This window comes from Nerophis ophidion, linkage group LG18, assembly GCF_033978795.1.
Source record: "Nerophis ophidion isolate RoL-2023_Sa linkage group LG18, RoL_Noph_v1.0, whole genome shotgun sequence".
NCBI lineage: Eukaryota > Metazoa > Chordata > Actinopteri > Syngnathiformes > Syngnathidae > Nerophis > Nerophis ophidion.
Window position 1 is genome coordinate 28,753,231 of NC_084628.1, and position 26,343 is coordinate 28,779,573.

At 39.3% G+C, this 26,343-nt stretch overlaps 1 protein-coding gene across 3 annotated transcripts in view; it reads left to right on the forward strand.

The window, feature by feature from the left end:
* The first annotated feature begins 12,797 nt into the window (after positions 1-12,797).
* Positions 12,798-26,343, forward strand: part of ppp1r13l (protein phosphatase 1, regulatory subunit 13 like) — a 45,673-nt gene continuing 32,127 nt past the window's right edge. For all 3 annotated transcript variants that reach the window (XR_009802600.1, XM_061877914.1, XM_061877915.1), the window contains exon 1: positions 12,798-12,937. The gene's annotated coding sequence lies outside the window, so the exon portion shown is untranslated. The remainder of the gene's footprint in view (positions 12,938-26,343) is intronic.

Below are 26,343 nucleotides of genomic sequence, written 5' to 3' on the forward strand. Positions count from 1 at the left end.
TAAAAAAATAATGCACTTTGTGAAAGTCAAAGTACTGTATTTCCCATAGTCGTAGTAGGTATCAGGATTATCTCAGGGAGAGCATGTCCCAAATTCCAAGCTGCTGTTTTGAGGCATGTTAAAAAAAAATAATGCACTTTGTGACTTTAATAATAAATATGGCAGTGCCATGTTAGCACTTTTTTTTTCCATAACTTGAGTTGAAGTTGTTCTCCTTTTTTTGGAAAACCTTGTTACTTTGTTTAATGCATCCAGCGGGGCATCACAACAAAATTAGGCACAATAATGTGTTAATTCCACGCAGATCATTTTAGTCTCAATAGAAAAAAAAAAGGGTTGAAGATGTTTATTATAACACTTGTAGTTTGAACAGTCTTTTAAACTGAATCATATTAGTGCTTTGTTTGATTTTTTTGGTTAATCCATTCCATAATTGAATTCCACATACAGATATATATTTGTTTGTTTACTAAGGCATATTATTTATTGTTTATTTGTTCGCTGTTCTGTTACAGAGAACCAGGACATTGGATTAAATTGCTATGGTATGAAAAGGGGTAGGATTAAATAAACTCTGCTTCTTTTCGGACGTGCTGTAATGAAACAACTGGAAATGTGTGATGCATTACATTCTATCTTATGCAAGTTCGAAATAAACTGAAACTGAACTGAACTGAACTGTATATATCGGTATCTGTTGATATTGGAATCGGTAATTAGGAGTTGGACAATATCGGAATATCGGATATGGACGGGACTCTCGCTATGATATTGGATCCACTATGGACTGGACCAGTGACGTGCGGTCAGGGGAGGCAGGGGAGGTAGTGCCTCACCTGTGATCATGCAAAGAAATAAAATATATCATGATTAAATAATTGTAATTAGTTTTTAATTGTCATTTAGCTTCACCAATTTGGATGATTTTTTTCTTCAAAATCGCTGAATTTTTGCAATCCCTCGTAAACTTCTCTGTCTGCCGTGCGGCCAGAGCGCGTCCTTGTCTGGTGTGTTGCTGAGCGTTCAAAACGGCAGAGAAAAAAGTCTGAGGTGAGGCAAACAGTTCTTGTGTCTCACCATAGTCTCACCATAGGGGCGCTCATGATCAGAGACATACGGTGACGTAAGCTGCAGCAAGTAACATGTTTTGTGTGTTGGTTGAGCCATCAAAACAGCAGAGAAAAAAGTCTGAGGTGAGGCAAACAGTTCTCGTGCCTCACGATAGGGTCGGGGCGCTCATGATCCCAGACCTACGGTGGCCTCAGCGAGTAAGTGCCGCAGCGACTTATTTTTTCCGACTTGTGCACCCCTACTTTGAACATGTATGACTACATTTCCTTACTTACACAGTTTTCTAAAGTGGACTTTCAAGCGAAGCAGGAGATAATTACTAAAGGATGACCAACGCCGGAGCTGAATGGTTTGTTTCAATCAGCAGGACGGAAATTTACTCGCTCTTTCCAAACGGAGTGGTATACGTGAAAAGACTGGCTTTGTGGATGTTCTGCTAGTAACCGCCTTTTCTGCTTTCCTTGCCTTCTTTTTTCAACCTGTGGAACTGTGTGGACTAAAATGGGATTTTGTGGCCTAAAAGAATTTGCAAAGAAGCCTCACCAAACATGAGTGGTCGGCCGCTCACATTTAAAGCTAGATTGCCCTGAAAGCGTTTGGGATGACGAGGATAGAATTGGCTTTAGATGAACAGCGGCGACTCAACATCAGTGTCCACAATTCTAAGGTAAAAGAGAAACGAGAGATTTTAAAAGATATCATCAATGCGACCTGCTTCCTCGCCAAACAGCAGCTTGCATTTCGTGGAAATGATGAGAGTATGAGCTCTGCTAATCGCGGCAACTACAGTATGTTTAGTAAGGGAAGCGTCTGAAAATCTGGGAACTAAATCGTTACCAAGAAATCTCTTCACCAATGGGTTTCTAAAGGTGTCTAATAACATGTCCTAAAAAGTTGAAATTCAACTCCTGGGGTAAACCTCATAAAAAACTGCACAAAGACGGGGTACCAATACCTGATTTTTGAAAATTTTAAAATGCTTAATTTGGCCTTAAGTAACTTGTGAGGGGTCAAACTAGGGTTTTTTTTATGATCCTGAGTTCATTTATAGCATTTGTTTTTCACTACAACTATTCCTTAGTGGAACAATTGCCACACCATTTTTTGCATTTACATAAAGTTGCATTTATTACAATTTGTTTCACATTAGTCAGAGCAAAAAGTGATCCCCCTTGTGGAATGCTTTATTAGTCAATGTCTGCCTCTGAGTGTTCATCATAAATGCCATCATCATGAATAGCATTCTTGCAGGTAATGCCTTGACAAACTCCACAAGCTGAGATGCACTTGACACTATTCTTTTTGCAGCTGCATCGCCGGCTGCTGCAATCTCCATAGCAATTGCAGCTTGTGAACTGGAGTAGCTCTTCAGGAGCCATGGGGTCTAGAGTTGGAACTGGCTCATAACCAAGAACACCTATTGTCCATCCATAGTCACTGGGGTCCTGAGACATGCTCTGTAGAAGGAACCAGTCCCGAGTCTGTAGGTAGGCACGGAGTGAATGCTGTGCTGCTGCACCCTCTGTTGGAGGTAGAGTCTCCGGTTTGATCAGCCCAGCCGCTGCCTTACGTGAGAAGATGTTGCATCGAACTTCACCCAGAGTACTACCTGGTCCATGGTAGATGTAGAGACAATGGGACAGGAGTCAGCTCATACTCCAAGCTTGTCTCAACCGTCATATCCCGTTGGGCAAAAATGATTAGTCTGTTGAACAACTTGAGTGAGTCCAGGTTTATCTTCTTTTTATTGATCTTAAGAATCTTTCTCAGAGATGAGAGGGCTTGCACCTTTGACTTCACCTCAATGGTTGATGTTGCTGACTGTCCATCCAGCTTTTTCTGCATCTCTCTCCCTACTTTCGCTGCTCTCTCAGCATTGACTGCGTCATCTCCTGTGCTTGTGAATCCCGTAGAGAAAGATACAAGCATCTCTTTGTTGCGTTCGTGGTCGAACGTGTTGTTCTCCTCGAACTACTGGAGGGCAAGTTTAACTGCGTCTGCATCACGCTTCATCTGGGTTTTCCCAAGGTCTCGGTGGGGTGGAGCATGTTGGTTTACACCTTCCTTCATATGCTTGTTGATATTAGAGAAGTGGCTGAGGGTGATCACCCACCACTTGTGGCCAGCATCACAGCTTCTCATCCTCCCTCTGCTCAGTCCACCTTCTGATTTGGCTGCCTTCATTAACGTCTGCTCAATGCAGATGTCACACCAGGTGCCAGACCAATCGTGGCTGGAATACCGGACAACATGGTTCCCATAGGCAGTGAAACGTTCGATGGTCTCTTTGTAACCAGGAAAAGTTTCCAGTTCCTTCATCAGTTGACAGTACAGTCGTGCACCTTTGGCATACTGATGATGGCCTGCAGCTGCAAAGATGTCCAGCATCCAGGTAGCAATGCAGGACAGGTGCCCATTGTGGTCTGCAAGCCGCTCAGTTCGGATGAACATCTTAATAACATTTACCATGTGGTGGTACTGCACCCAGAGTGCAGGTGTTCGTTCCCCTTTGGCGAGTTTTTTGAAGGTTTCTTCAAATCTCTGCTCAAACAGTACTACCACTGGCTCTGTGTGACTGGCTCCCATCTTCCCATCAGCTACCATCTCCATAAAGGTCCTCATTCCAACAAGCTCTTCCTCAGTGAAGGCATGTTTCATGATGTGCTGATACATGGCTGCACTAATGAGGAGGTGAGCACGAATTGCTTTGTCAAAACACCCTCCATCCAGGATGTGGCTAGCTGTGGTACTCCCCGGATAAATCAGCTGGATCAGCTCTAGTAGTCCAGAATCCTCCATGATGTTACCAATGGATCCAAGGTAGGACTTCAGCAGATGAAACCCGCCCAACCTCGGAATGATGGGTAGATTGGCCTGCCTAATAATATCCACAGCCTTCAGCCATATCGGAAGATCGAACGTCACTATAGTGACCTTGCCTACCTTCTTGTAGTACTGGTCACAGTTGATGAACTGCGTCTTCTCTGCAGCTTTGCTGACTCTTTCTCTGCTTTTGATGCTTGAGCTGACTTTTTGGTGACCTCGACAAACTTGTTGTACAAATAATCTTTACACTTTTTGTGGTTCCTAAGTCTAACTTCTTTTTCATCCTCTTTCATACGCTCCAAAATTGTAACATTTTCAACTGCTTCTGCATGTCTCAATAAAGTAGAAAAGCCTTTAGGAGTTACTGGAATAAGCCTCTCAGCTGGCGTTTCCAGGACTTCACATATGAAACACTTGAGCAGAGCTGGAGTAACATTTTCCTCCATAGTACTGCAATTATAGCCCAATCATAAGCAAGCAAAGTAGAATGAAAATAAAGATATAATATTTAGTAACATTAATTTCACAGTTTCAATTAAACATCAAACACATTCTTAATAGGCTAATTATAACTAAAATTCAAACAAATTACATAAAGAAGGAAAGAAACAACACTTACTTCTAATGGACGATTACACACTGAAAAGTAATGCAGCATATGTGATGATTTTAGCTGTATATAAAGCTGCTTTTCTCTGCACAACAACTGAAAGAATGACAGTGACAAAAACTTCCCTAGTACAGGTGCAAAAAATCACTAATCAATTTAACTGCAGGTGCAACAAAATGAGCAATCAACTACTGTACCCTCAAAACACATCAGTTTAGAAATCAAAGGGACACTCTTTCTTAGAAAAAAGCAGATTAAAACAGAATTGTTAAACATAGAGCTTAGGGAATTATTAATACTAGTAATGACAACATTTAGTTCTAACCTTATAATCAATGCAGTGAAGTGAAACATTTCAAATTGATAGAAAAAGATTTCAATAATACTTACATAGCTGACATTAAAAGCAGTATATTGTGTCCACCCATGTTCAACAAAGAAAAGGGATCCAAATGAATCCAGCATGTTTGGTGCTAATGTTAAACTCATAACGTCCTCACATTGAAATACCAATCAACTACAGCAACCATCACTAAACACTGATTTGGCCCATTCATCATGTCAAACATTAAAAAATAAACTATTATCTTTTTTATTTTATAATTTTATTATTATTATTATTATTTTTTACATATACCCTGCATGGTATGTGTGAGTGGGGGGCATTGTCGGGTTGAACGACCTGGGAAAGGAGGTGTGGCCATTTTTCCACCAGGGAGTGGTTTGGTGAAAAATAAATACTTGCAATGAACTCAGAATATTGAAGAACCCCTAGTTTGACCCCTAGCAAGTTACTTAAGGCCAAATTAAGCATTTTCGCAATTTCGAAAATCGGTTAATGGTACCCGACTTTGTGCAGTTTTTTACGAACTTTCCCCCAGGAGTTGAATTTCAACTTTTTAGAACATGTTACTAGACACCTTTATAAACACATTGGTTGCCCACATATGCGGTCCTCTCCAAGGTTTCTCATAGTCATTGTCATCGACGTCACACTGGGGTGGGTTTTTCCTTGCCCTTCTGTGGGCTCTGTACCGCGGATGTCGTTGTGGCTTGTGCAGCCCTTTGAGACACGTGTGATTTAGGGCTATACAAATAAACAATGATACATTGAATATCGCATACTTGCAAACCTTGAGACTTCCGATTTCGGGAGGTGGGGTGTGTGTGGTCGGGGGTGGGGAGGAGGCTTGGTTGGGGGCGTGGTTAAGAGGGGACGAGTATAATTCACCAACTCGAGTATTTCATATATATTTCATATATATATATTAGGGGTTCGGCAACCTTTACCACTCAAAGAGCCATTTTGACACATTTCACAAATTAAAGAAGATAAAGGGAGCCGCAATCATTCTCGCGAATATCTGTTGGTGGTCACCCATATAAAAGTAATAAGGGCGTGTCATGAAGCCATTGCCTTTGTCGCCTTCTACAACATGTACAGAAAGCTTGCCAGTACAGGAAGATGTTGTATGTGGCTTCCGCAGATACACGTATACGACTGCAAGGCATACTGGGTGACACAGAGTACACTGAAGGTTGTGATATAAACAATTTTAACACTCTTACTAACATGAACCACACTGTGAACCCACACCAAACAAGAATGACAACCACATTTCTGGAGAACATCCGCACTGTAACACATTATAAACGCAACATAACAATTACCCAGAATGCTATGCATCCATGACTCTTTCAGGCTATATTATACACCCCGCTAGCACCAAACCCCCCCCCCCCCCCACCCCCCCCTTACGTGCGTCGGTTGAGGTGGGTGGGGGTGTATAATATAGTCAGTATATGAGTATAGTAGCAGCGGGGGCCGTCTACGGAGCAGACGCCAGTGGTGTGATCGGAAACGCGGATGCCGAGCGGGGCTAAAAACAAAGCAGAAGGCTAATGCCCACAGAACACCACTTCCCTCCATCCTGAAGCCGGATTTAAATGGAAGATGCGAGACTACTGGTCTGGGTAAGGAGTCAGTTAAATTAGAAAAAAAAATTTCTGCTTTGAGTGTTTCAGAGTTGGACATGTGTTTTACTGAGGTGGCTAACTATGATGCGTGCAGTTTATCAAAGCAACAAACAAACAATCGGAAAATTCCCGTCGTATCAATTCCTAGATATGGTCGTAATTATACTAAATGCACTTGGCATAATAAACACAACATTATTAATATTGCTACTAAAACAGCCCACTACCTATAATATAGTTTTTTTAAACATAAGATCATTGTCTCCCAAAACGTTGTTAGTTAATGATATCATCAGAGACAACAATCTTAACGTCATCGGTCTCAGCGAAACCTGGCTTAAACCAAACGACTTTTTTGCGCTAAACGAGGCATGTCCTCCTAACTTTATACATGCGCATATTGCCCGTCCTCTGAAAAGGGGTGGGAGGGTCGCACTAATATACAACGAAAACTTTAACCTTAGTCCTAACATAAATAATAAATATAAATCGTTTGAGGTGCTTACTATGAGGTCTGTCACACCGCTCCCTCTACACCTGGCTGTTATCTACCGCCCCCCAGGGCCCTATTCGGACTTTATCAATGAATTCTCAGAGTTCGTTGCTGATCTAGTGACACACGCCGATAATATAATCATAATGGGGGACTTTAATATCCATATGAATACCCCATCGGACCCACCGTGCGTAGCGCTCCAGACTATAATTGATAGCTGTGGTCTCACACAAATAATAAATGAACCCACGCATCGCAACGGTAATACGATAGACCTAGTGCTTGTCAGGGGTATCACCGCTTCCAAAGTTACGATACTCCCGTATACTAAAGTATTGTCCGATCATTACCTTATAAAATTCGAGGTTCAGACGCATTTTCGGCAAACTAATAATAATAATAACTGCTATAGCAGCCGCAACATTAATACGGCCACACCGACAACTCTTGCTGACCTACTGCCCTCGGTAATGGCACCATTCCCAAAGTATGTGGGCTCTATTGATAACCTCACTAACAACTTTAACCACGCCCTGCGCGAAACCATTGATAACATAGCACCGCTAAAGTTAAAGAAGGCTCCAAAAAAGCGTACCCCATGGTTTACAGAAGAAACTAGAGCTCAGAAATTATTATGTAGAAAGCTGGAACGCAAATGGCGCACGACTAAACTTGAGGTGCACCATCAAGCATGGAGTGATGGTTTAATAACTTATAAACACATGCTTACCTTAGCTAAAGCTAAATATTACTCAAATCTCATTCACCGTAATAAAAACGATCCTAAATTTTTGTTTAGTACGGTAGCATCGCTAACCCAACAAGGGACTCCTTCCAGTAGCTCCACCCACTCAGCTGATGACTTTATGCAATTCTTTAGTAAAAAAATTGAAGTCATTAGAAAGGAGATTAAAGACAATGCGTCCCAGCTACAACGGGGTTCTATTAACACTGACACGATTGTATATACGGCGGATACTGCCCTCCAAAATAGTTTCTCTCGTTTTGAGGAAATAACATTAGAGGAATTGTTACAACGTGTAAATGGAATAAAACAAACAACACGTTTACTTGACCCACTTCCTGGGAAACTGATCAAGGAGCTCTTTGTATTATTAGGTCCATCAGTGCTAAATATTATAAACTAATCACTTTCCTCGGGCACTGTTCCCCTAGCATTCAAAAAAGCGGTTATTCATCCTCTTCTTAAAAGACCTAACCTCGATCCTGACCTCATGGTAAACTACCGACCGGTGTCTCACCTTCCCTTTATTTAAAAAAATCCTCGAAAAAATTGTTGCGGAGCAGTTAAATGAACACTTAGCGTCTAACAATCTATGTGAAACCTTTCAATCCGGTTTCAGGGCAAATCACTCCACGGAGACAGCCCTCGCAAAAATGACTAATGATCTATTGCTAACGATGGATTCTGATGCGTCATCCATGTTGCTGCTCCTCGATCTTAGCGCTGCTTTCGATACCATCCATCCATCCATCCATCATCTTCCGCTTATCCGAGGTCGGGTCGCGGGGGCAAAAGCCTAAGCAGGGAAACCCAGACTTCCCTCTCCCCAGCCACTTCGTCTCATAATATTTTATTAGAACGTATCAAAACACGAATTGGTACGTCAGACTTAGCCCTGTCTTTGTTTAACTCTTATCTTACTGATAGGATGCAGTGCGTCTCCCATAACAATGTGACCTCGGACTACGTTAAGGTAATGTGTGGAGTTCCCCAGGGTTCGGTCCTTGGCCCTGCACTCTTCAGCATCTACATGCTGCCGCAAGATGACATCATGCGCAAATACGGTATTAGCTTTCACTGTTATGCTGATGACACCCAACTCTACATGCCCCTAAAGCTGACCAACACGCCGGACTGTAGTCAGCTGGAGGCGTGTCTTAATGAAATTAAACAATGGATGTCCGCTAACTTTTTGCAACTCAACGCCAAAAAAACGGAAATGCTGATTTTTGGTCCTGCTAGACACCGACCTCTATTTAATGATACAACTCTAACATTTGACAACCAAACAATTAAACAAGGCGACACGGTAAAGAATCTGGGTATTATCTTCGACCCAACTCTCTCCTTTGAGTCACACATTAAAAGCGTTACTAAAACGGCCTTCTTTCATCTCCGTAATATCGCTAAAATTCGCTCCATTCTGTCCACTAAAGACGCTGAGATCATTATCCATGCGTTTGTTACGTCTCGTCTCGATTACTGTAACGTATTATTGTCGGGTCTCCCCATGTCTAGCATTAAAAGATTACAGTTGGTACAAAATGCGGCTGCTAGACTTTTGACAAGAACTAGAAAGTTTGATCACATTACGCCTGTACTGGCTCACCTGCACTGGCTTCCTGTGCACTTAAGATGTGACTTTAAGGTTTTACTACTTACGTATAAAATACTACACGGCCTAGCTCCATCCTATCTTGCCGATTGTATTGTACCATATGTCCCGGCAAGAAATCTGCGTTCAAAGGACTCCGGCTTATTAGTGATTCCCAAAGCCCCAAAAAAGTCTGTGGGCTATAGAGCGTTTTCATTTCGGGCTCCAGTACTCTGGAATGCCCTCCCGGCAACAGTTCGAGATGCCACCTCAGTAGAAGCATTTAAGTCTCACCTTAAAACTCATTTGTATACTCTAGCCTTTAAATAGACTCCCTTTTTAGACCAATTGATCTGCCATTTCTTTTCTTTTTCTCCTATGTCCCACTCTCCCTTGTGGAAGGGGTCCGGTCCGATCCGGTGGCCATGTACTGCTCGCCTGTGTATCGGCTGGGGACATCTCTGCGCTGCTGATCCGCCTCCGCTTGGGATGTTTTCCTGCTGGCTCCGCTGTGAACGGGACTCTCGCTGCTGTGTTGGATCCGCTTTGGACTGGACTCTTGCGACTGTGTTGGATCCATTATGGATTGAACTTTCACAGTATCATGTTAGACCCGCTCGACATCCATTGCTTTCCTCCTCTCCAAGGTTCTCATAGTCATCATTGTCACCGACGTCCCACTGGGTGTGAGTTTTCCTTGCCCTTATGTGGGCCTACCGAGGATGTCGTAGTGGTTTGTGCAGCCCTTTGAGACACTAGTGATTTAGGGCTATATAAGTAAACATTGATTGATATAACAGGAAAGTGAACGTGAAAACAGCTGTCCCCACTCATGTCCGCATAGAGCTGGAGGGGGCGTGAATTTCAGGAGATTTCCGGGAGAAAATTTCTTCCGGGAGGTTTTCAGAAGAGGTGCTGAAATTCGGGAGTCTCCCTGTAAAATCCGTGAGGGTTGGCAAGTATGGAATACCGGCAAAAAAGCAATTATCGGACATCTCTAATTATAAATAAATGCTTAAAAAAAAAAAAAAAAAAAAAAAAAAAAGGATGTCTGGGCCCCGAAACACCAGATGACGCTGTTTCTCATGTATGGGTTGTATCAGTACATTAAAAAAAAAAACACTTGTTTGAAGTGTTTTTGGTTGGTGTACCTTCCGTTCATTCTAGTTAAAATTCTGAAATTTGAATCAAAAATATAAACGTAGGGGCTGTGTTGTCTGTCTATTTGTAAATAATGCAGACCAGGCATGTTGGCTGAGTTCTTAACGTTTACGCACGCAGCGTGCTTTTCACCACATGCTAGCTCCCTGCACGGCCACATACATATACAACAACACTCCCGAAAGCACTCGATCACTATGGCAAGGCATCTGTCGCTTCATCCTGGACAATATTCATGACAAATTTGTGTTTTGTTTCAAAGATGTGATATTTGGTTTTACACTGTATGAACAAAAATCTGAAAACGAATTTTACCTTTGCAACTTCATTATTCTATTAGCTAAATTTTATATTCATAAATGTAAGTTTCTCAATACCCGACCTGTCTTTTGTGCCTTTAAAAAACGATTTAGAACTCTACATTAAAACACTCTCTACCTCTAAAAACAAAAAAGCAGTGAAAACGATGATGCTGTGTTCCAATGAATTGATTAACGTGAGATGATTAACGTGGACCCCGACTTAAACAAGTTCAAAAACTTTTTCGGGTGTTACCATTTAGTGGTCAATTGTACGGAATATGTACTGAACTGTGCAATCTACTAATAAAAGTTTCAATCAATCAATCACCAAATTAAAGTTATTTACTGAAATTGAGTGAGCCAAATGTTTTTTTCACTTTGTTCATATTGTACATATATTAAGGGTGTGTGAAAAAATCGATTCGAATACAAATCGAATCAAATACGTTCTGCAATTCAGAATCGATTCAAATTTTTTTTTTTTTATCTATTTTTTTTTTATCAATACAACAAACCACTACACAGCAATACCATAACAACGCAATCCAATTCCAAAACCAAACCTGACCCAGCAACACTCGGAACTGCAATAAACAGAACAAGGCACAAACACGACACAGAACAAACCAAAAGTAGTGAAACAAAAATGAATATAATCAACAACAGTATCAATATTATTTATAATTTCAGCATAGCAGTGATTAAAAATCCCTCATTGACATTATCATTAGACATTTATAAAAATTTAAAAAAAGAACAATAGTGTCACAGTGGCTTACACTTGCATCGCATCTCATAAGTTTGACAACACACTGTCTCCAATGTTTTCACAAAGATAAAATAAGTCACATTTTTGGTTCGTTTAATAGTTAAAACAAATTTACATTGTTGCAATCAGTTGATAAAACATTGTCTTTTACAATTATAAAAGCTTTTAAAAAAAAATCTTCTACTCTGCTTGCATGTCAGCAGACTGGGGTAGATCCTGCTGAAATCCTATGTATTGAATGAGTACAGAATCGTTTTGAATTGGAAAAATATCGTTTTTGAATCGAGAATCGCGTTGAATCGGAAAAATCGATATATTATCAAATCGCTACCCCAGGAATCGATATTGAATTGAATCGTGGGACATCGAAAGATTTGCTGCCCTAATATATATATATATATATATATATATATATATATATATATATATATATATATATATATATATATATATATATATATATATATATATTTATATATATATATAGATATATATATATATTTATACACACACACACATATATATATATATATATATATATATATATATATATATATATATATATATATTTGTATTCTATTTTAGTTACTTTGAATTTACAACCCATCCATCCATCCATTTCCTACCGCTTATTCCCTTTGGGGTTGCGGGTGGCGCTGGTGCCTGTCTCAGCAACAATTGGGCGGAAGGCGGGTATACCCTGGATAAGTTGCCATCTCATCGCAGAATTTTACAACCCCCTGGCGCTATTTTATTTTGTACTGTTATTGTACTGTTTTTGTACCTTTTTTGATTGGGGTTTCTCGTGTGTTTGTTTGTAAATGTTGAAATTTAAAAATAAAAAAGACAAACAAAAAATAACAACTTCCAGGGGCTACCGCGCATGCTCGTCACAACTGTTGCATGCTGGGTATTGTAGTACTGTATCATAACAGCACAGGGCCGTTTTTCGATTTTTATTATGTATGGCAGATTTTAAAACAAACAAAAAAAGGGTTGATTTGTATTAAAATATTACCATAAATTAAATTGAAAAAATGTTGAATGTAATTTTAACTGTAAAATGTAATAAGATATATTCAAAATAAAAAAAACAACAACAACCTGGCTCAGGTTACTGCTGTTGAGGAGGAGGGGCGGGGCCGGGATCATTACCTATTCTCTCTCTCTCTCTCTCTCTCTCTCTCTCTCTCTCTCTCTCTCTCTCTCTCTCTCTCTCTGCCTCGGTGCCTCTACCCCTCCCTCCCTCACTCCCTCTATCTCTCTCTCTCTCTCTCTCTCCGTGGGACTGTTGCAGTCAGACTGCTCCAGGAAGAAGAGCAAAGAGAAAGTTCTCCAGGAATTTGGAACACGCAGGATAAGGACAAGAAGTTTCTCTTCCTCGAGGTAAGAACCCTCCAACTTCCATTGCCTTTTGGGGCCCCTTTGCCCGGTTTGGATCCAAGTGTATTGTTCTCCACCTAATGCGAGTCAGACGTTATTCTTCCTGTCCCGGCTGCAAGCACACTCCGTTTTGCCTTTCATGGCGTCGTGTTGCGGTTGGAAGGAGAGGAAAAGGCAGGGTTGTTGCGTGGAGAAGAAGAGGTTTAAGAAAGTGTTGTGAGAGCACATCGGGACTTGTTTGACAAATGTGGAATGTGCTGCAGACGACTGGAACCTGCTTGCAGAATGCAGACCTGGCTCAGGTCCAAGCTGCAACTTCTTGCTTCTTTACTCTTTTCTAAACTGTCACACTTTGGCTTTGCTTTTTGGACAAATCTTACTGACCCAAAAGGGCCAGAAAAGTGTTAAAAATAAGTTCTACATCATTTTTATTTGAATTGTTTACGTCATGGGTGTCAAACTCTGGCCCGTGGGCCAAATTTGGCCCGCCGTTTAGTTTAATTTGGCCCTTAAGGCAATATCGAATTAACGTTAGAGCTGGCCCACCGGTATTATACAGCGGCGGTGCCAACCCTCCCGATTTTCCCGGAAGACTCCAGAATTTCAGTGCCCCTCCCGAAATTCTCCCGATTTCCACCCGTACAACAATATTGGGGGCGTGCCTTACAACCTGTCGTCACGTCCGCCTTTCCTCCTTACTAACAGCGTCACATAATATATGTAGCTTTTACACACACGTAAGTGAATGCAAGGCATACTTGATCAACAGCCATACAGGTCACACTGAGGTTGGCCGCATAAACAACTTTAACACTGTTCCAAATATGCGCCACACTGTGAACCCACACCAAACAAGAACATTTTGGGAGAACATCTGCACCGTAACACAACAGAACAAATATCCAGAACTCCTTGCAGCACTAACTCTCCCGGGATGCTACAATATACATCCCCCGCTACCAACTCTGCCCAGCCGAGCCCCGATATTAATGAACTACCATCCAAAAAAAGATGCCATGTATCTGGCTTGGGCATATCCGATTAGATCAGTGTGTTGCAAATTGAGCAATAAAAAGGCCTGAATGGTTGATTTATTCATTGTTTTTATTTAAAAAATTATTAGCCTGTGGAAAAAGTTAATATTGATATTTAACTCAGAAGGCCGCAAATAGAAAACAGGCATTAAATTTTTTATTTACATTTTATTTAATATACCATTGATGTTTTTTTGATTGTTTTTTGAAAGTTGATTTTCCACTATTAAGTTATATAAGCGTTGCTTGTTCCATATTCAGTGTTAAAGCAAATCAGTGTAGCAAACTGAGCAATAATTAACGTTTTATTCATGCACTTTTTCTTGCTACTTTGAGGCTTGAATGTTTGATGCATTCATTATTGTTATTTTATTTTCAAATTTATTATTAGCCTGTGGAAAAAGTTTATTTTGATATTTACCTCAGAAGGCTGCAAATAGAAAAGAGGCATTACATTTTTATTTACATTTTATTTGATATGCCATTGATATTTTTGTAATTATTATTATTATTATATGAGACTCAATTCTGCATGTCACTATAAAGTTATATAAGCCTTGCTTGTTCAATATTCAATGCAAAACGTGTTTGGGTCCCTATTAAAAGGTTAATTTGTTCAACCTTGGCCCGCGACTTTGTTAAGTTGTACATTTCGGCCCACTCTGTATTTGAGTTTGACACCCCTGGTTTACGTCTAACACTGAAATTTCGAGATCAACTTCAGATCTATTTGCCATCGATCTCGAGATCTCAGTGTTAGACGTAAACAAATCAAATCAAAATAATGTAGTACCTATTTTTTAACACTTTTGGGTCAGTAAGATTTTTCTAAAAACCATTGTTTAAAAAATAATAACGAATCAAAATCAATTTTATGAATTATTGACATATTTAAAGGCCTGCTGAAATGAGATTTTCTTATTTAAACTGGGATAGCAGGTCCATTCTATGTGTCATACTGGATCATTTCACGATATTGCCATATTTTTGCTGAAAGGATTTAGTAGAGAACATCCACGATAAAGTTTGCAACTTTTGGTGGCTAATAAAAAAGCCTTGCCTTTACCGGAAGTAGCAGACAATGTGCGTGTGACGTCACGGGTTGTAGAGCTCCTCACATCCTCACATTGTTTACAATCATAGCCTCCAGCAGCAAGAGCTATTCGGACCGAGAAAGCGACAATTTCCCCATTAATTTGAGCGAGGATGAAAGATTCGTGGATGAGGACGTTTAGAGTGAAGTACTAGACAAAAAAAAATAAATAAAGAAAATGGACGTTTCCAGGCGGCGTTTCAGATGTAATTAGACACATTTACTAGGATAATTCTGGAAGATCCCTTATCTGCTTATTGTTTAATAGTGTTTTAGTGAGATTGTAAAGTCATACCTGAAAGTCGGGGGGCTGCGGTGAACGCAAGTGTCTCTGAGAGAAGCCGAGGAGCCAAGATCACTGCTGCCTTTTTGAGCTGCAGGATGAGGTCGCGTAATCCACTGAAGTCTCCGGTAAGAGCCGACTTAATATCACAATTGTCCCATCCAAAAACTTGCTGGTTGACGTGGAGAAACTTGTTCGCTTGACCGCTCTGTGTTAAAGCTTCACAACAAAGAAACACCGGCTGTGTTTTGCTGCTAAAGGCAGCTGCAATCCACCGCTTTCCTCCAACAGCATTATTCGTTATAGTCTCCATTATTAATTGAACAAATTGCAAAAGATTCAGCAACACAGATCTCCAAATTACTGTGTAATTATGCGATGAAAAGAAACGACTTTTAGCCGTAAGTGGTGCTGGGCTAATATGTCCGCTACAACCCGAGACGTCACGCGCACGCGTCATCATACCGCGACGTTTTCAACAAGAAACTCCGCGGGAAATTTAACATTTTAATTTAGTAAACTAAACCGGCCGTATTGGCATGTGTTGCAATGTTAATATTTCATCATTGATATATAAACTATCAGACTGCGTGGTCGGTAGTAGTGGGTTTCAGTAGGCCTTTAAGGCTCCAATTTTTTCACATAAAATATTCCACTTTTAAATATTAGTTGGGGGAAAAACTACATTTTTTGAGTGTTGGCTATAAACAACTAAATGTTTGGCATAAAATAAACAAAGAAAAACATAATAAAATAACGAAAATGGCAAATAGATCTGAAGAGCTCGCAGCTATACAGCAGCTAAGCACACGATAGGACACAATCGAGACAGAGGTGGTAATCATTGAACAATATCGCGGTGTAAAATATAAACAAGTATCAAATAACTACAGTTGCATATTACTTACACATACTAAGTCTCCACACGTATTAGAAAGTATCCAGTAACAAACGTGTCAGCATCACTCAACTTAATGATGAGGCCAATTTTTGAACAGCGGTGTAAAATACTCTGTGGGCACGTTAAAAATGTGCAGAGTTACAGCAAAGTAGTCAATTTGTATATATTTCTTCATAAACTATAATGATCCGCTGCCCGGATCATATTATGTTTTAGGTTTTGAGTCTTTTTGAATTATGTTCGGTTAACTTAGTTCCTAGTTGTACTTCCTTGTCGCCATAGTTACGCATTAGTAGTATAGCTCGGTTGGTAGAGCGGGCGTGCCAGCAATTTGAGGGTTGCAGGTTCGATCCCCGCTTCCGCCATCCCAGTCACTGCCGTTGTGTCCTTGGGCAAGACACTTTACCCACCTGCTCCCAGTGCCACCCACACTGGTTTAAATGTAACTTAGATATTGGGTTTCACTATGTAAAGTGCTTTGAGTCACTAGAGAAAAAGCGCTATATAAATATAATTCACTTCACTTCACCTGCCCCTTGCTTTTGACGCGCACCTGTTTTCTGATTGCTGTCCTTATTTAAGCCTGCCTTTTCCATTCATTCAGCTAGATTCCTAATTTGTGTTTGCACAACAGTGACAACCTTGATTCCCGATTCTGTATTCCTGTTCGCTACCAGCTAGCTTCCACGCTAAGTCTTTTGGTTTTTTTCTAGCTCCCATGCTAGTTCTGTTCGTTTTGCCTTTTGTGCCTTGTGCAAGTTTTTCGGTTTCATAGCCTGTTTTATTTGTTAAATAAATCAGTATTTCTTACCTTCACGCTGTGTCCGAAGCCCAACTGCGTCTCTGAGAAAACGACCCGCATCACCACGATGCCACGTAATCGTCACATAAACATCTTCATTTATACATTTCATGGGGGGAAAAATTCAGACAATAAAAACGGACATTTTTCTTTTAATTCTACCTTCCCCCCAAAAATATATTTATATGTATATATAAAAATGAAAGAATAGAAAAATAAAAACCTAGAACATTTAAAATTTAGATGGGCATTTTATCTGTGCTTTAAAAAAGCTTAAAATAAGTTAGCCTACCTTTGTGATGGCACCGAGTATCAAAAACCATGACTTTGAGGTGTAAACAGACAAAATGTGCTTCAATTCTGGCACTCTAATGTTTGCATAAGTAGGTAACATAATTGTAAGATGGTGCCAAGTATCAAAATCCATAACTTTAGGTTTAAATATACATAATTTAAACGCTATTAATAATATTAGCATGATCACACTAGCATGCTAATATAATCTGAGTAAGCATACTTCTAAGATGGGGCCAAGTACCCCAATTCCAAGATTTTTAGTTTTAGAAATACTAAATGAGCTAAATTGCTAGCATAAAAAGGATGAGTTAACATACTTACATGGAGTATCAAAAAACATGTTTTTTAGGTCAAAGTCAGCTAAAAAGCTAGTAGCATGCTAACATCAGTATGCTAGCACGTGAACAGATAAGAGAAGTTTTATAATGTTACTTCATGTTTGTATTTTTACGAAACGAATATAAAACATCAATATGCTAGCACGTGAACAGGTAAGAGAAGTTTTATAATTTTACTTCATCTTTGTATTTTTACTAAACAAATAAAAAGGTAAAAGTGGGTGTCAAAGCAGCACAGTCAATACATAAATAAGTACAAAAATAAATAATTTATAATAAACAAGTACATAAATAAATAATATATAATAAATAAGTATATAAATAAATAGTATATAATAAATAAGTACATAAATTAATAATATATAAGTACATAAATAGATATTATATAATGAATAAGCATATAAATAATATATAATAAATAAGTACATAAATAAATAATATATAATAAATACGTATATAAAAATAATATATAATTATTAAGTATATAAATTGATAACAAATAATACATAATAAATACATATATAAAAATATAATTATTAAGTATATAAATTAATAATAAATAAGTATATAAATAAATAATATATGATATATAAGTGTATAAATAAATAGTATACAATAAATAAGTATAAAAATAAATAATATATAATAAAAAAAAGTATACAAATATATAATACAGTATATAATAAATAAGTACATAAATAAATCATATATAATAAATAGGTACATAAATATGTAATATTTAATAAATAAGTATATAGATCAATCGTTTATAATAAATAAGTCCATCCATCCATTTCTACCGCTTATTCCCTTTTGGGTCACGGGGGGCGCTTGGTGCCTATCTCAGCTACTATCGGGTGGAAGGCGGAGTACATCCTGGACAAGTCGCCACCTCATCGCAGATAATAAATAAGTATATAATAAACAAGTACATAAATAATATATAATAAATAAGTACATGAATAAATAATATATATAAATAAATGTATATATAATTTCATAATAAATATATGAATAAACAATATATAATAACTATTTAGATAAATAATATATAATAAATCAGTATATAAATGAATAATATATAATAGTATATAAATAATAAATAAATAAGTATATTAAAAAATAAGTATGTAGTAAATAGATAAATAAAAATAATTTTATAATAACTATGTAAATAATTATTTATATAATACATACGTTTATTAATAAATAATATATCATAAATAAGTATATACATTCATAATATATGATAAATAAGTACATAAATAAATAATATATAAAAAACAAGTACATAAATAAATAAAAAATGTGTGTATAAATAAATATAAGTATATAAATAAATAATGGGCAGGACGGTGGACCAGGGGTTAGTGCGTGTGCCTCACAATACGAAGGTTCTGAGTTCAATCCCGGGCTCGGGATCTTTCTGAGTCTGCATGTTCTTCCCGTGACTGCGTGGGTTTCCTCCGGATACTCCGGCTTCCTCCCACCTCCTAAGACATTCACCTGGGGATAGGTTGATTGGCAACACTAAATTGGCCCTAGTGTGTGAATTTGAGTGTGAATGTTGTCTGTCTATCTGTGTGGGCCCTGCGATGAGGTGGCGACTTGTCCAGGGTGTACCCCGCCTTCCGCCCGATTGTAGCTGAGATAGGCACCAGCACCCCTTGTGACCCCAAAAGGGAATAAGCGGTAGAAAATGGATGGATGATAGATAAGTATACAAATAAATAATGGGCAGCACGGTGATACAGGAGTTAGTGCGTGTGCCTCACAATACGAAGGTTCTGAGTTCAATCCCGGGCTCGGGATCTTTCTGTGTGGAGTCTGCATGTTCTCCCCGTGACTGCGTGGGTTCCCTCCGGGTTCTCCGGCTTCCTCCTACCTCCAAAGACATGCACCTGGGGATAGGTTGATTGTCAACACTAAATTGGCCCTAGTGTGTGAATGTTGTCTGTCTATCTGTGTTGGCCCTGCGATGAGGTGGCGACTTGTCCAAGGTGTACTCAGTCTTCCGCCCGAATGCAGCTGAGATAGGCTCCAGCACCCCCCGTGACCCCGAACGAGACAAGCAGTAGAAAGTGGATGGCTGGATAAATAAATATGATAAGTAGGAATATAAACAAATAATAAATATGTACATAAATAAATAAGTATATAATAACAAACAAAGTCCTATTCTTTGCTAAACGAGCAAGCCAACTTTTTGTGGCCGGATCTTCTTGTTATCCTTGAACGCCACACGTGTACATGCACCTTGCCCCAAAGAGGACTCTTGATGGACGACCTGCAGACCTGCAGGCTCTGGTGGTGAGAGACATGTCGCTCAGCAGCGACACATTCCTCAGTGACATGTCGCTTCTGGAACCCGCCGCGTGAAAAGAACACTCCTGGGTTTGCAGGAAGACGAGAATGTGCGCACTGGTTTTGTGTTTTCTGAGGAGCACCTCGACGACTCACGGGGGGGGTTATTATGAGGAACGTTGGGCGGATCTGAAAAAGCTGCTGGAGTCTGGAAATAGACGTCTGAGTCATGGTTGCTCCGGAGGTGACAATAATGGAGGCACTTCTCCTTTACCACACAGCCCCTCCCTTCTTTCTTTCTCCTGACAATTCTACTTTTTGAAATGTTTAGCAATATGCTCATTTTTGATCGTTTGTGAGGGCACTAAAGGGACTTTTGTGTGTGTGTGTGTGTGTGTGTGTGTGTGTGTGTGTGTGCGTGTTAGCAGAGCAGCGCATACAGGACAGTTCAGCTTGTGGTTGTTGTTTTAAGTTGATAACGATTAGAAAGTTGATCCCTCGCCCCATTGTTATGTTTGTTTGAAATACAGTACTCTATAGTACTTTTTACTGTCTTCAAGGCTGGAACCAATTATTCATGTTTACATTGTTCCTAATGGAGAAATGTGCTTCACTATACAAACTTTTCCAATCACAAACCCTGTTCCAGAAGCAATTAAGTCAGTAAATTAAAATGAGCAAAATTACTAGCATAAGACGTTAAGTTAACATACTTCTAAAATGGCGGCAAGTATCAAAATCCATGACTTTGAGGTTTGAATAAACTAATTTAGCTGATGAGTTAGCATACTTCAAAGATTGGGCCAAGTTTCAAAATACATGATTTTTAGGTTTAAATTAACAAAATTTGCTAAAATTGTCTTGGGTTGTTTTCCCGAAGTGCAAAGCGAATGGAGTGGAAACGGCGTGAAGGTAAAGACATTTTATTTTAACACTAAAACTAAAAACAGGAACCAACAAAAAGCGCGCACAATGGCGGTACAAAAAAACTGGGCTATGAAACAAAAGACTAGCACAAAGGCAATTAACTATAAACATGACACAAAAACTTGCACTGTGGCATAAATAATAAGAAAACTTACTGTGACAGGGGTATGAGAAAAGCAGCATGGATATCATGGGTGCAGGAGGTGATGTTGCCAGACTGACAACCTGGTAACGGTGGCTTAAATAATGAACATGATAAGTGCAAACAGGTGTGAGACAAGACAGGTGAACTGATTGGTCGTCAAGGTGACAAAACTGGGAGTGAAAAAAATGGAATTTAAAGAGTCCAAAGGTCAAAAGACTCTGGTATTCCTAGGCAGTCTCCCATCCAAGTACTAACCAGGTCAGACACTACTTAGCTTTGAGAACAAACGAGACTGGGGATGCTCACGGTAGTATGGCCATACAAACTCATGATCAGACATGACAGATGAAAACTAATGAGTTGGCATGGTAACACGACAAACAAGGAAATGCAAAACAGAACTAAAGGTCCAAAAAACTAAACCGAACATGACCAAAACAAAACATGATCCATAGGTGTGCTAACTTAAGATGAGTTAGCATACTTCTAAGATGAGACCAAGTATCAAAATTGATTGGTTTTTATGTTTAAATATACAAAATTAGCATAAAAGGCTAGCATAACCTTTTAGCATGCTACAATTAGCATGCTAGCATAAAAAAAGTAACATACTTCTAAGATGGTGCCAAGTATCAAAATCCATGATTTTTAGGTTTAAACTAACAAAATGAGCTAAAATGTTATCTTAAAAAGTATTAAAAATCTGTAGATTTTAAGGTGAAAATTAGGTAGCTAATTCTTCAGAGTATTACTGAAAGTTTACAGTAAAATGGTAAATGGGTTGTACTTGTATAGTGCTTTTCTACCCCTTTTTAAGGAGCCCAAATCGCTTTGACAGTATTTCCACATTCGCCCATTCACACACACATTCACACACTGACGGCGGGAGCTGCCATGCAAGGCGCTCACCAGGACCCATCAGGAGCAAGGGTGAAGTGTCTTGCCCAAGGATACAACGGACATGACTAGGATGGTAGAAGGTGGGGATTGAACCAGTAGCCCTCAGATTGCTGGCACGGCCACTCTACCAACTTCGCCACGCCGTCCCCCATAAACAGTGGTTTAGTAGCAAAATCCATTACATTTAGGTTCAAGCATACAAAATTAGCTTAAATGCTAGCATAAAATGCTATCATGTTACCATAGGATAAGTTAAATTCTAAGATGGGGCCAAGTATCAAAATCCATGATTTTTAGGTTTAAACATATACAACATTGGCTGAAATGCTAGCATACAGTGGTAGTATGCTAACATGATATGAGTTAGCATACATCTATGACAGCACCAAGTATCAAAATCCATGATTTTTAGGTTTAAACATATACAACATTAGCTGAAATGCTTACATAGAATAAGTTAGCATACTTCTAAGACGGGGCCAAGTATCAAAATCCTTGATTTTCAGGTAAAAAAAAAACAAAATTAGCTGAAATGCTGGCATACAATGGTAGTATGCTAACATAAGATGACTTAGCATACATCTAAGACCGCGCCAAGTATCAAAATTAGCTTAAATGCTAGCATAAATGCTATCATGATAACATAGGATAAGTTAAATTCTAAGATGGGGCCAAGTATCAAAATCAATGATTTTCAGGTTTAAACAAACAAAATTAGCTGAAATGCTAGCATACAATGGTAACATGCTAACATAAGATGAGTTAGTATACATCTAAGACAACGCCAAATATCAAAATTCATTACTTTTAGGTTTAAACATACAAAATTAGCTTAGGTGCTAGCATAAAATGCTATCATGTTAACATAGGATAAGTTAAATTCTAAGATGGGGCCAAGTATCAAAATCCATGATTTTCAGTAGGGCTGCGAATCTTTGGGTGTCCCACGATTCCATTCAATATCGATTCTTGGGGTCAAAATTTGATTCAAAATCTATTTTTCTTCTTTAATTCAACACGATTCTTGATTCAAAAACAATTTTTTCCCGATTTAAAAGGATTCTGTATTCATTCAATACATAGGATTTCAGCAGGATCTACCCCAGTCTGCTGACATCCACGCAGAGTAGTAGAATTTTGTAAAAAGCTTTTATAATTGTAAAGGACAATGTTTTATCAACTGATTGCAATAATGTAAATTTGTTTTAACTACTAAACGAACCAAAAATACAATTTATTTTATCTTTGTGAAAATATTGGACAGTGTGTTGTCAAGCTTATGAGATGTGATGCAAGTGTAAGCCACTGTGACACTATTGTTCTATTCTTTTATTTTTATAAATGTCTAATGATAATGTCAATGAGGGATTTTTAATCACTGCTTTGCTGAAATTATAACTAATATTGATACTGTTGTTGATAATATTTATTTTTGTTTCACTACTTTTGGTTTGTTCTGTGTCGTGTTTGTGTCTCCTCTCAATTGCTCTGTTTATTGCAGTTCTGAGTGTTGCTGGGTCAGGTTTGGTTTTGGAATTGGATTGCATTGTTATGCTATTGCTGTGTAGTGGTTTGTTGGATTGATTAAAAAAAAAATCGATTTTTAAAAAATGAGAATCGATTCTGAATCGCACAACGTGAGAATCGCGATTCTAATTCCAATCGATTTTTTCCCCACACCCCTAATATATATACTGTATATACAAACCCCGTTTCTATATGAGTTGGGAAATTGTGTTAGATGTAAATATAAACGGAATACAATGAATTGTAAATAATTTTCAACCCATATTCAGTTGAATATGCTACAAAGACAACATATTTGATGTTAAATAATCATTAACTTTAGAATTTGATAGCAGCAACACGTGACAAAGAAATTGGGAAAGGTGGCAATAAATACTGATAAAGTTGAGGAATTCTCAACAAATACTTATTTGGAACATCCCACAGGTGTGCAGGCTAATTGGGAACAGGTGGGTGCCATGATTGGGTATAAAAGCAGCTTCCAGGAAATGCTAAGTAATTCACAAACAAGGATGGGGCGAGGGTCACCAATTTGTAAGCAAATTGTCGAACAGTTTTAGAACAACATTTCTCAACGAGTTATTGCAAGGAATTTATGGATTTTACCATCTACGGTCTGTAAAATATTTAAAAGGTTCAGAGAATCTGGAGAAATCACTGCACGTAAGAGATGATATTACGGACCGTTGATCCCTCAGGCAGTACTGCATCAAAAACCAACATCAGTCTGTAAAGGATATCACCACATGGGCTCAGGAACACTTCATAAAACCACTGTCAGTAAATACAGTTGGTTGCTACATCTGTGAGTGCAAGTTAAAACTCTGCTCAACAACACCAAGGAACGCCGCTCGCTTCGCTGGGCTCGAGCTCATCTAAGATAGACTGATGCAAAGTGGAAAGGTGTTCTGTGGTCTGACGAGTCCACATTTCAAATTATGTTTGGAAACTGTGGACGTAGTGTCCTCCGGAACAAAGAGGAAAATAACCATCCGGATTGTTACAGGTGCGTAGTTCAAAAGCCAGCATCTATGATGGTATGGGGGTGTATTAGTGCCCAAGGCATGGGTAACTTACACATCTGTGAAGGCACCATTAATGCTGAATGGTCCATACAGGTTTTGGAGCAACATATGTTGTCATCCTAGCAACGTTATCATGGACGCCCCTGCTTATTTCAGCAAGACAATGCCAAGCCACGTGTTACAACAGCGTGGCTTTGTAGTAAAAGAGTGCGGGTACTTTCCTGGCCCGCCTGCAGTCCAGACCTGTCTCCCATCGAAAATGTGTGGAGAAAAACCGAGAAAACAACAATTCCCCATTAATTTGAGCGAGGATGAAAGATTTGTGTTTGAGGATATTGATAGCGACGGACTAGAAAAAAAAAAAAAAAACGCAATCGCATTGGGACGGATTCAGATGTTTTTAGACACATTTACTAGGATAATTCTGGGAAATCCCTTATATTTCTATTGTGTTGCTAGTGTTTTAGTGAGTTTAATAGTACCTGCTAGTCGGAAGTGTACGTCCACGGCCGGGTGTTGACGCACAGTGTCTCGGGGGAGTCGACGGCAGCTGTATGGACGGCACAAGCTCAGCTGATCTCCGGGAAGTGGCGACTTTTTACCACAAATTTTCTCATTGAAAACTGCTGGTTGACATTTGGTCGGGATCCATGTTCGCTTGACCGCTCTGATTCATAGTAAAGTTTCACCTCCGGGAATGTTAAACAAGGAATCACCGTGTGTTTGTGTGGCTAAAAGCTAAAGCTTCCCAATTCCATCTTTCTACTTTGACTTCTCCATTATTAATTGAAAAAATTGCAAAAGATTCAGCAACACAGATGTCCTAAATACTGTGTAATTATGCGGTTAAAGCAGACGACTTTTAGCTGTGTGTGTGTGCAGCGCTAATATTTCCTAACAGTCCGTGACGTCACGTGTACACGTCATCATTCCGCGACGTTTCCAACAGGACACTTCGCGGGAAATTTAAAATTACAATTTAGTAAACTAAAAAGGCCGTATTGGCATGTGTTGCAATGTTAATATTTCATCATTGATTTATAAACTATCAGACTGCGTGGTGGGTAGTAGTGGGTTTCAGTAGGCCTTTAAGAAACTTGGCCGTGGCTTCTTTTCTTCGAGATTGTCAACTGACAGATGCAATACTGCCACAAGTGGTGAGAAAGTGTATTGCAACTGAGCAACAAATACTTGATATTGTCACATCTTTTGGGTCACTTGCCTCACAATCCTGCAATGGAGTCACCTCTCTGACACGACATTGTTCCAGGAAGTCAAATGGACAGATAAGGGAATGTCAGCAAAAAAAAAAGCAAGACTTTCAGTAAACATGGAGGGGAGGGAGGAGGTGGGGGGTGGGGGGGGGGGGTGCATCTCTAACCAGGAAGTGGAGCTGACCTTCGTCCTGACCTCTGTGGTTCAGCCGGAGAGCAACATTTGGCTCTTGACAAAGATAAGCAGGTGAAGATGAATGGCTGACTGAGAGGAGTGCTGAGGAATGTTAGAGTGAGCCCGTCTCTCGCACCAAGGACGGCGTGGCACAGTTGGCAGAGTGGCTGTGCCACCAACCTGAGGGTTCCTGGTTCAATCCCCACCTTCTACCAACCTTGTCACCACCCGTGTGTCCTTGAGCAAGACACTTCACCCTTGCTCCTGATAGGCGTTGGTTGCATGGTAGCTCAGTGTGTGAATGTGTGTGTGAATGGGTGAATGTGGAAATAATGACGAAACGCTTTGAGTACACTTAAAGTAGAAAAGCGCTATACAAGTATAACCCATTTACCATTTACACGCATGCACACACACACACACACACACACACACACACACACA